General features: G+C 44.1%; 1 protein-coding gene across 16 annotated transcripts in view; it reads left to right on the top strand.

The window, feature by feature from the left end:
• Window positions 1–8,615, top strand: part of ACACA (acetyl-CoA carboxylase alpha) — a 307,755-nt gene that overhangs the window by 42,465 nt on the left and 256,675 nt on the right. For 2 of the 16 annotated variants that reach the window (XM_078373747.1, XM_054257028.2), the window contains exon 2: window positions 5,161–5,216. The exons of 12 other annotated variants lie outside the window; for them this stretch is intronic. The gene's annotated coding sequence lies outside the window, so the exon portion shown is untranslated. Of the gene's footprint in view, window positions 1–5,155; window positions 5,217–8,615 lie in introns of all 16 variants that reach the window. 2 more of the 16 variants (XM_078373746.1, XM_078373745.1) reach the window with 1 other exon arrangement.

Here is an 8,615-nt window from a genome sequence, read left to right as displayed (position 1 = left end):
GAACTGAATTACCTAGAGGTTTCTCGAGCAGGAAGGGCATAGATGCCCATTGATATGCTTTACAAACAAATACTTGCAGATAGACACGTAGACATTTACATGCATGCTCACTTACACAGCCACATAAATTTATATACTTTCTTGAAAAGATGTGCAGATTTCTAGTAAGTAATATAATTTCTAGACTAGAGCAGGAAACTAGGACTAGGAATCAGAACAATTGAGTTTTAGTACAGGCCTTGTTATTAACTATATCACCTTGGGAAAATTACTTGACTTCTTGGGATCTAAATGTTCTCCTCCATAAATTGAGAAACCTTAACCATATGCTCTCTCTCTCTCTCTCTCTCTCTCTCTCTCTCTCTCTCTCTCTCTCTCTCTCTCTCTCTCTCTCTTTGAAATGGAGTCTCGCTTTGTTGCCCATGCTAGAGTGCAGTGGCATGATCTCGGCTCACTGCAACCTCCGTCTCCTGGGTTCAAGTGATTTTCCTGCCTCAGCCTCATGAGTAAATGGAATTACATGTGTGCACCACTGCTCCAGCTAATTTTTGTATTTTTGTTAGAGACGGGTTTCACCATGTTGGCCAGGCTGGTCTCAAACTCCTGACCTCAAGTGATCCGCCTGCCTTGGCCTCCAAAAGTGCTGGGATAACAGGCGTGAGCCGCCCTGTCTGGCCCTGAACCATATGATGTCTAGAATTCACAGTTACATACATAAATTCACATTTGCACAGACATATCTGCTGAGTTTTGCACATCTTCACACTCCTGAATAGTGAAGTATTGGTGGACAACATTCCTATGACCATTGGGCTGAGAGGTTGTGAGGAAGAGCTAAATACAGTAGGTGAGTGGTACTGTCTGATTTGGTAAAGTTTTCCTAGACAGATAACTGTTGTTGAAGATTTTTCCAAAATTGTATTTTTTAGTATCTAGTGTAATAATCTATGGACTTTGTGATGGCATAGATAGACGGAGCACAAAAGAGAATGAAAATCCACTTGGTCTTTATCACAGTCCAGAGCTTCTTTGATCTGATTTTGTTGTGGAGACAGGGTTATTTTTTGTAGAGATAGGGTATCACTGTGTTGCCCAGGCTGGTCTCAAACTCCTGAGCTCCAGCAATTCGCCTACCTTGACCTCCCAAAGTGCTCGAATTACAGGTGTGAGCCACTACATCCGGCCTAGATAACATTTTTCAAAAAGTTTTGTGTGAGAAAGAGACCAGATAAATCAGGTTGCTGATTAGACGGAACATAAATGCTTCACATCTTTATTGATCCAAGTAAATATTTATTCATCCCTCCCAACTGCCTGCTTCTCTTAGCAGAGGAAGTGATTAGGACAGAGGCGCTCCATTGACTTCCTTGAGTTTTGTGATTTTTGCTATTTCCTTAACATGATGACGTGATTCTCTGCTCCTCTGAGGTATTATCATTACCTTCCCTCCTGTTGGCTCTATTTGAAGCTTTCTGTACATTAGTTCCTAGATGCCATGGTACAATGCTGCCACCTTGGAGCAGGAGTAGAAATTACAAAGAAATTGATCTGAGTTCTTGCTGTTCTCATTAGTGTCACAAGGTGGCAAAAGAGCTCACTTTTCCCAAAAGAGACCTTGTGCTTGGCCAAAGATGAAATCCAAGAATTTTTTTTGATCACCTCTCCACTCTATCCTTTTCTTTTGTAACTTAGAGGCTCTAAAGTCAGCCCAGGCTGGGCGTGGTGGTTCACGCCTGTAATCCCAGCACTTTGGGAGGCTGAGGTGGATGGATCATTTGAGGTCAGGAGTTCTAGACCAGCCTAACCAACATGGTGAAACCCCGTCTCTACTAAAACTACAAAATTAGCCAGGAGTGGTGGCCCCCGTCTCTAATCCCAGCTGCTTAGGAGGCTGAGGCGGGAGAATCATTTGAACTTGGGAGGCAGAGTTTGCAGTGAGCAGACAGCATGCCACTGCACTCCATCCTGGGCAACAGAGCAAGACTCCATCTCAAAAAAAGTCAGCCTGCATATTTGAGTAGGCCATACTGTTGGGCACAGAGAAGCAGAAGAACTGCAGTTAATCAGTCAAAATAGCCAAGCGTAGGCCCAGCGCAGTGGCTCACGCCCATTATCCCAGCACTTAGGGAGTCTGAAGCAAGTGGATCACTTGAGGTCAGGAGTTCAAGACCAGCCTGGCCAACATGGTGAAACCCCCATCTCTACTAAAAATACAAAAATTAGCTAGGCATGGTAGCACATGCCTATAGACAAAACTCCTTCTCAAAAAAAAAAAAAAAATCCAAGAGTAGAGAATAGATCCATGTTTCTATTATTTCTAATAGACTATTTCTCTACTCGTAGATATTTTGACTGATTTTTTTTTTTTTTTTGAGATGGAGTTTCTCTCTTGTTACCCAGGCTGGAGTGCAATAGCGAGATCTCGGCTCACTGCAACCTCCGCCTCCTGGGTTCAAGCAATTCTCCTGCCTCATCCTCCCGAGTAGCTGGGACTACAGGCATGCACCACCATGCCCAGCTAATTCTTGCATTTTTAGTAGACATGGGGTTTCACCTTGTTGACCAGGATGGTCTAGATCTCTTGACCTCGTGATCCACCCGCCTTGGCCTCCCAAAATGCTGGGATTATAGGCGTGAGCCACTGCGCCCTGCCTATTTTCACTGATTTTCTAAGTGTTTGGAATATCAGTGGAGTACAGTGTATCTCTTCTGATCTCCTTTTCTCACGACAAAAACATCAAATTTAGAGGGAAAAATTATGAGTTTTATGACATATGCAGTTTAGGGATAAGACATTGGAAGAGAGTAGAAACTGAGACCAAATGGATGAATCAGGATGGTTCTGCAGGAGGAGCACTTGACAGGAAGCCAGGAGGCCTACCCTAGGCTCTGTAATTGACTAAATCTATTGGAGCAAGTCACTTGCCTTCTCTGGGCCTCTGTTTTGGTTTCTGTAATGAGATGGTTGGACAAAATGGCTTCCAAGACCTCTTCTAGCTTTAAAATTACCTTCCCTGCACACTATGCAACTCTTTTGTAAAGGTTGTGTGCCTTTTTGTTCATTTGTTTTGGTTTGTTTTTAAATTTAAAAAGTTTTTTTGGCTGGGCGCTGTGGCTCACGCCTATTATCCCTGCACTTTGGAAGGCCAGGTCGGGTGGATCACCAGGTCAGGAATTCAAGACCAGCCTGGCCAATATGGTGAAACCCGTCTCTACTAAAAATACAAAAATTAGCAGGGCCTGGTGGCAGGCACCTATAAGCCCAGCTACTCAGGAGGCTGAGGCAGGAGAATCGCTTGAATGAGGGAGTTGGAAGTTGCAGTGAGCCAAGATTGTGCCACTGCACTCCAGCCTGGGTGACAGAGCAAGATTCTGTCTCAAAAAAAAAAAAAATTCATAACGGAGACAGGGTCTTACTACGTTGCCCAAGCTAGTCTTGAACTCCTGGGCACATGTAAATCTCCCACGCCAGCCTCTCAAAGTGCTGAGATTATAAGGATGCGCCACTAGCACGGCCGTTTTTTTTTTTTTCCCTTTCCTTTCTCTTTTTTTTTTTTGAGACGGAATCTTGCTCTGTTGCCCAGGCTGGAGTATGGTGGCATGATCTCAGTGGTGCGATCTTGGCTCACTGCAACCTCTGCCTCCCGGGTTCAAGCGATTCTACTGCCTCAGGCTCTCAAGTAGCTGGGATTACAGGCGCCTGTCACTACGCCTGACTAATTTTTGTATTTTTAGTAGAGACAGGGTTTCACCATGTTGGTCAGGCGGGTCTTGAACTCCTGACCTCAAGTGATTCTCCCCCCTCAGCCTCCCAAAGTGCTGGCATTATAGGTGTGAACTACCGAGCCAGGCTGCAGCAGTGTTTTAGTTGTAGAATATATCATATATACAGAAAAATATATAGAACATAAGTATATTTTTAATAATAATAATAAAGAAAAGGTGAACACTATGTTATCATCACCCAAATTAAGAAATTGAACATTGCCAGCATCATGGATGCTCTTTACATGTCTGTGCCTCTGGTCCTCTGGTCTCTTTCTTCCTCCCAATCTTTATTTTTCCATGCTTTGTAAAAACAATAAACTTTCTATATATGTATCACTAAAAATATTTTGTTTATTTTTGAATATTATATAAATGGAATCAAACTCTATTTCTTTTTTTTGAAAGTCTCGCTCTGTAGCTGAGCGTGGTGGCATGTGCCTGTAGTCCCATCTACTTGGGAGGCTGAGGCAAGAGAATTGCCTGAACCCAGGAGGCGGAGGTTGCAGTGAGCCGAGATTGCTCCATTGCACTCCAGCCTGGGTAACAAGAGCGAAACTGTCTCCAAAAAAAAAAGGTCTCACTCTGTCGCCCAGGCTGGAGTACAGTGGCGCGATCTTGGCTGACCACAACCTCTGCCTGCCAGGTTCAAGTAATTCTTCTGCCTCAGCCTCCTGAGTAGCTGGGATTACAGATACATGCCACCATGCCTGGCTAAGTTTTATATTTTTAGTAGAGATGGGGTTTCACCATGTTGGTCAGGCTGATCTTGAACTCTTGACCTTGTGATCCGCCTTCGCCTCCCAAAGTGCTGGGATTACAGGTGTGAGCCACTGTGCCCAGCAACTCTATGTATTTTTATTTATTTATTTATTTAGAGGTGGAGTCTCACTCTGTTGCTCAGGCTGGAGTGCAGTGGCATGATCTCCGCTGATTGGAACCTCCATCTCCTGGGTTCAAGTGATTCAGCCTCCAGAGTGGCTGGGATTACAGGCATGTACCACCATGCCCAGCTGATTTTTGGATTTTTACTAGAGACGAGGTTTCCCCATGTTGGCCAGGCTGGTCTCCAACTCCTTATCTCAGGGTGATCCCTCCTCTTTGGCCTCCCAAAGTGCTGGGATTACAGGCATGAGCCACCATGCCTGGCCTATGTATTTTAAAGTAAACTTTTATGATGTATAGCACAAAGTGAATGTACCTTAGTAATTTTTTTACAACACCCCAGAATTTATTTTATTTTATTTTATTTTTTTTTAGGAAGGGAGGAAGGGGGGGGTAGGGAGGGAGGGAGGGAGGGAAGGGAAGGAAGGAATTCAAGCAATGAGAGAGACATTGCCGACCTGGATCTAGAGGTTTACAAGTTGATTTCTTTTTTTTTTTTTTTGAGTGAAGGAAAGAAGAAAAAAATGAGTAAAGGAGAGGAAGAAAGAGGAAGAGAAAGAGGGAGAGTGAGTAGAAATATTGCTTAATTCTTAAAAAAAAATGGGTATTAATAATGGCCAATAAATGTTTCATTTAAACCTATGAGTACGTGTGATGTGGTATTGACTAGAATGTTTATTTTGTGGATTTGAAGTGGGGAGCTCTATAAGTATTTATTAAGTTTACTTGTTCCGGATCTGAGTTCGAGTCCTGGATATCCTTATTAATTTTCTGTCTCATTGTGTCTAAGTCTCTATGTATCTGGGTGTTAGGATCGTTAGCTCTTGTTGTTGCATTGATCCTTTTACCACTATATCTTTGTTGCTTTAAAATCTATTTTATCCGATACGAGAATTGCAACTCCTGCTTTTTATTTATTTATTTATTTTTGCTCTCCATTTGGTTGGTAAATCTTTCTCCATCCCTTTGTTTTGAGTCTTTGTGTATCCTTGCCTGTGAAACAGGTCTGGATGTAACATGCCGTTGGGTTTTGGCTGTGTCTTTTGATTGGGGGATTTAGTCGATTTAAATTTAGGGTTACTGCCCTTTGATGTTAACTGGCTGTTTTATCCATTCGTTGGTGTAAATTCTTCTTTATGTTGGTGCTCTTTACTTTTTGGTATATTTTTAGAAGGGCTGATACTGGTTGTTTCTTTCTGTGTGTAATGCTTCTTTCAGAAGCTCTTGTAAAGCAGGCCTGGTGGTAATAAAATCTCTGAGTACTTGCTTGTTCATAAAAGATTTTATTTTTCCTTCAGTTGTGAAGCTTAGTTTGGCTGGATATGAAATTCTGGGCTGAAGGTTCTGTTCTTTGAGAATGTTGAATATTGGCCCCCACTCTCTTCTGGCTTGTAGAGTTTCTGCTGAGAGATCTGCTGTAAGTCTGATAGGCTTGCCTTTGTGGGTAACCTGACCTTTCTCTCTGGCTGTCCTTAGTATTTTCTCCTTCGTTTCAGCCCTAGTGAATCTAACGATTATGTGCCTTGGGGTTGCTCTTCTTGAGGAATATCTCTGTGGTGTTCTCTGTATTACCTGGGGTTGAATATTGACCTGCTTTGCTAGTTTAGGAAAATTTTCCTGAATAATTTCCTGAAGGGTATTTTCCAGCTTGGATTCATTCTCTCCATCGCATTCAGGTACACCTATCAAACGTAGATTTGGTCTTTTCACATAGTCCCACATTTCTTGGAGACTTTGCTCATTCCTTTTTATCCTTTTTTCTCTAATCTTTTCTTTGCGTTTTATTTCATTAAGTTGGACTTTGACCTCTGATATCCCTTCTTCTGCTTGAACAATTCGAGTGTTTAAACTTGTGCAAACTTGTCGGAGTTCCTGTATTGTATTCTTCAGTTCCATTGTTTCACTCATACTCCTCTCTAAGTTGTCTATTCTCAATAGGATTTCATCATACTTTTTTTCAAAGTTCCTAGTTTCTTTATGTTGGGCTACAACATGTTCTTTTAACTCACCGAAGTTTGTTATTATCCATTCCCTGAAGCAATATTCTAGCATTGTGATGCGCTGTTCTCCATCAAGCCTTGTTCCATTGTTGATGTGGAACTGTGATCATCTTTAGAGGGAGAGGCGTTCTGACTTTGAGTATTCTCAGCTTTTTAATGCTGGTTTCTTCCCGTCATTGTAAGTTTATCCTCCTGTGGTCTTTGAATTTACCAACTTTGAGATTAGGTCTCTTGAGTGGGTGTCCAAGTTGTTAGTTCCCGGGGCCAGAGCAGCTGGCATTAAAACTGATGGTGCTTTTCTGCCCAGGATTCTCTTGTCTGGCTTCCTTCTTGTGTCCGTAGTGGGCGACTCTGCCTTCCCGGGGCTCCAAACCTCGGTCAGAAGGGGAGCCGGTCCCGTTTACTCTGCGCCTCTGCGCCGAGCGCTGCCGCGCCAAGGTGCTGTCACAGCCGCTGCGCCGGGCTCTGGTGTCGTGCTGGGGGCCCTTGTGGGTCCTCTGAACCTGTTTACTCTGCTCCGAGAGCTGCCACGCCGAGGCGCCGGCGGAACCGCTGCGCCGGCCACGAAAGTCGCGCTGGTGACCGGTGTGATTCCTCCACTGGGGATCTTCTGCTCCGTAAGCAACCAGAATTTGTCTGAAAGCGTGGTGTCCTCTAGTTCTCCGCGCCTTCACTGAGAGCTGCAGTCCCGAGATGTTAGCGATCGGCCATCTTGGATAGGTCTCCCCAGAATTTTTTTTTTTTTTGAGGGATTGGAGTCTAACTCTGTCCCCCAGGCTGGAGTACAGTGGCACGATCTCAGGCTCGCTGCCATCTCTGCCTTCCAGGTTCAAGGGATTCTCCTGCGTCAGCCTCCCCAGCAGCTGGGATTACAGGCACGCACCACCACACCCAGTTAATTTTTGTATTTTAGTAGAGGCAGGGTTTCAGCATATTAGCCAGGCTGGTCTTGAACACCTGACCTCAAGTGATCTGCCCGTCTCGGCCTCCCAAAGTGCTGAATTACAGGCGTGAGCTACCGCACCTGACCTGGAACTTTCTTTTATGTGTTCTCCCAGTCACTACTCACCATCAGAAGTACATATTACCAGCCAGGCATGGCGGTTCACACCTGTAATCCCAGCACTTGGGAGGCCGAGGCGCACGGATCATTTGAGGTCAGGACTTCAAGATCAGCCTGTCCAACATGGTGAAACCCTGTCTCTACTAAAAATACAAAAATTAGACAGGCATGGTGGCTGTGCCTGTCATCCCAGCTACTCAGGAGTCTGAGGCAGGAGAATTGCTTGAACCTGGGAGGCAGAGGTTGCAGAGTGGAGATGGAGCCACTGCACTCCAGCCTGGGTGACAGAGTGAGACTCTGTCTCAAATATAAATAATTAGGGGGCCAGGCCTATAGCTCACACCTGTAATCCCAGCACTTTGGGAGGCCAAGGCAGGCAGATCATGAGGTCAGGAGTTGGAGGCCAGCCTGGCCAACATGGTGAAACTCCGTTTCTACTAAAAATATAAAAATTAACGGGGTGTGTTGGCAGGTGCCTGTAATCCCAGCTACTTGGGAGGCTGAGGCAGGAGAATTGATTGAAACCAGGAGGCAGAGGTTGCAGTGAGCCAAGATCATGCCACTGCCCTCCAGCATGGGTGACAAAGCAAGACTCAGAAAAAAAAAAAAGTATTATCCAGATTCTTGCCATCCCATATGAGTTTTACATATATATATATGTACATTTATATATACATATATATAATGTTACATATATATGTATATATATATATATATATTTTTTTTTTTCTAGAAATGAGGTCTTTCTCTCTCTGTGTTGCCCAGGCTTTGAACTCCTCAGCTCAAGTGATCCTCTCACCTCAGCTCCCTGAATAGCTGAGACTCTAGGGGCAGGCACTTGGCTTGTTTGCCCATTTATTTTGTTTGTTTGTTTTAATTTTGACAGAGTCTTGCTATATCAC

This window comes from Callithrix jacchus, chromosome 5 (assembly GCF_049354715.1).
Source record: "Callithrix jacchus isolate 240 chromosome 5, calJac240_pri, whole genome shotgun sequence".
Lineage (NCBI taxonomy): Eukaryota > Metazoa > Chordata > Mammalia > Primates > Cebidae > Callithrix > Callithrix jacchus.
Note: the sequence above shows the minus strand (reverse complement) of the source record. Positions and strands in the feature narration are given on the sequence as shown.